Genomic DNA, 3,265 nt, shown 5'->3' with positions numbered 1-3,265 from the left:
GTTTTTTCTTGGAAAAGGAGAGGTAATTGTTGAAATTTGAAAAGGCAAACACAGGTGTAAATTGCATTCATTTGATTTGATTTGATTTGATTTGATAAAAACTTTTTTCTTTGAAAATTTTGACAATCTTATATGTTAGTATATGTAGTATCTATTTGAAAGTATAATAATTCACCAACAATTTCAATCTCTAGCTTGAAAATGTTGCAAGTTATTCAATATCCAAGCTGCACAAATTTCCTGAATATTATCTATCATAGGAAGGAATTATTTTACATAAAGAACTTTCATTATTTTTCTTCTTAAAAAAGCAAACAAAAGAAGCACTGCAAAAATTGTCGGGGCTACTTAATTTCCAATAAAAAATTGTTTTCTGCATTTATCCACTTTAAAAATCAACGTCTTATCTGAAATCCACTGAAATTAATTTCTTGCTTTTTGAAATATGATTTTTAATAAACTCAACTCAAACTATTATATTTGATTAAATTGTTCACGGCAATTAGAAAACTTCATTTTTTGACAATTTTTTTTAATTAGCAGCATTTCGAAAGTGACAAAAACAAAAAATTAAGTTCAAATGCATCATCCACTTAATTGAATAGATAATTATTATTTATGGTGGATTAATTTATGAGAAGCTTTTAGAATTCTTTGTTTGTCACGCACATTAAGTGGTTTGAAATCCGAATATTGTAAAACTGGGCATTTTTGAAATAAATTTTACAAACTTTGAGCAATAAATCTACCAAATGCATATCATAATTTTGTTATCATACATGATTTTTATGGGTTTGTCCAAGGTTAACATTTGTAGCAATATTTAAAGCAAATATTTATAATATTTGCTATATAAGTATTCTGCGAAGTGAAAAAGGATATGCCATTTTACGAAAAAATCGAATGTCCATAATATACCTATGCGCATACATTAGTGTCATCTATCTGTGCGTGTTAGCATGTTGGCTGAAGTGATTGGAAAGAAATATGAGCATAAGGATATTCTTACAATATATACATACATATGTGAATATATATATATACAATGCATAGATTTATATACTACCTGTGTCACTAACAGACTGATCAGCGTTTTGATAAGCTGCACTGGTTGACGAGTGCGCATTGGATGCGCTCCGCCTGGATTGGAGACGAGAATGAAGAAAGTGAAATGGGAATTGATTCAGACTTGAAGATGAAGAAGAAAGCGCTGCGGATGAATAGCGAGAGAAGTTTGCTTTTACAAGGACTGGTCCTAGAGAGAGAGAGAGAGAGACTACAAGGTGCCAGGGGGAGCTGCTCCTCTCATTCACTGCAGGCCAGGCCTTGTTCGACTGTATGGCCGCTAAGATGAATGAAGCAAGCAACGAACAGTGCACCGCAGTGGTGCTGCAGTGGCGTTGTCCAAAGTTGATCGCATGCAGATGGTTGGTTTCAAGGACTGATTTTTATAAATGAATACGGCCTCGTTGTACACAGTTGTCAAACAATGCCGACAGCAAAGCCACTCCCAGTAGCTGTCGGCGGCTGTGGAAGGCTGCTCTGAATGGGGACCAGTCATGTCAGAACATAAATTTCATCCCGTTGCGTTCATCTCATCATTTCATATCCTTTTTAGATACACCCATAATTGCAATTCATCTCAATTGAAATTTTATATTATTTTTTTAATTGATCATAAAATAGGACCTGAAGAGTGAGAGAGAGAGAAAGTGATGCTTCTTCTCTCTTATGCTTGGAAATTTATCGTGAACAATTAGTAGTTTGTCTCAGTTATGGAAAGTGTATATTTTATGGAAAATTTATCATTTTTTAAAATTCACATCCATCCATTCGTCAAAACTTTGTATATGAATTAGCATTTTTCTGTTTTTCTCAATTTTTAGAACGAAAAAATTGCCAGAAAAATAAGGGGTATCTTTTTTTTTACTTTGAGAAGGATTTAAGTTTGTCACTCATCATCACATCACTAGCAGAATCGTCGAACACCAACTTTCCCTATTTAGGTTGGTCGATCACGCTACACTGGGCAGTCCAATTATGGTGTTGAAAATTTTTCCATTACATGCTCTGTTAAAAACAGAATGATGATTTTCATTGCAAAATATTGAAAGCTTGACAAGCTTGAAAAAATCTAAATTTGTTTCACTGGTAATGATCATTCATGCTTGGGACTGTATGCAAAGTTGCAAAAAAAATGCATTGCAGAATTGCGCTTTTTAAGAAATTTGGAACCTCGGATCATGCGCTTGGAAATGGATTTTATTATATTCAACTTTTTGTTATTACTTGTACAGTAGTAGTAGTAGTTGTTGTGTGCAAATTCTTGTCAGAGGAATGTCTTGAAAATTTGTAATTCATAGATACTTTAATTGATTGATGATGATTATCATGAGAGAATTGTGGTAGTAGGTTTGCTTCCAAATGTGTATATGTAAAAGCAATATTTGTTGCTTGTTGTTGGTTCTGTTTTTCAAATAATATTTGATGAGAAATTTACTTTATATTTTATATTTTGAAAAATGATGATGAATGAAAGAATGAATGACAAATGAAATTTTGAAGAAAAAAAAAGGCATTTTGTTGCAATTTTTAGATACTGATAAGATGATGATGACAAGATTGGGTGTTTTTTTTGTTTTCATTGTAAAATGTACTTTATTCATCAAAGGAGAGACTAGATGATGCTTGTTTCTATAATTTTATCACAACGTAGAATCGAAATTTATAATTGTTCAGTGTTATTAGAAAATTGAACAAATGCTGTGTGAGTGTGGGTGTGGATCCTCATGGTGGTTGTCAGTAAGTTTGAAATTTGGTGAACAACCGGGCATTTTTGGGGGAGAGGCTGGAGGAAGAAGAAGAAGAAGAAGTATGGACGGTGGGCAAGGTGCTGCTTGTTCAAAATTCGGGTCAAGAATCTGAACTTTCCATTTTTGGATGCATTTCATCAAGGGGGCGTTTTTACACACCCGACTGTTGTTCAAATTTACCGTCGAAAACTGTCATCAAATGCGGCAGTTTTGACTTTTGGCACGTTCTCAACTCAAGTCATTCTATTCATCAGATTTAGCTTACAGTTTGACAATCAGAATCAACCGATTTAAGCAACGGTTTTCGATGTGTCTAGTCCTTTCCTCTCTATCTCTTCCATGTGAATGAGTGTGTGATTTTCCACTTATTTGGGAAGTGTACAGGCAAATTTGTAAACTTGAAAATTATACTACGGAATAGTGAACGCTTGCTCATCACGGCAATCATTTTC

This window comes from Trichinella spiralis, assembly GCF_000181795.1.
Source record: "Trichinella spiralis strain ISS 195 chromosome Unknown Scfld5, whole genome shotgun sequence".
Classification (NCBI taxonomy): domain Eukaryota; kingdom Metazoa; phylum Nematoda; class Enoplea; order Trichinellida; family Trichinellidae; genus Trichinella; species Trichinella spiralis.
Note: the sequence above shows the minus strand (reverse complement) of the source record.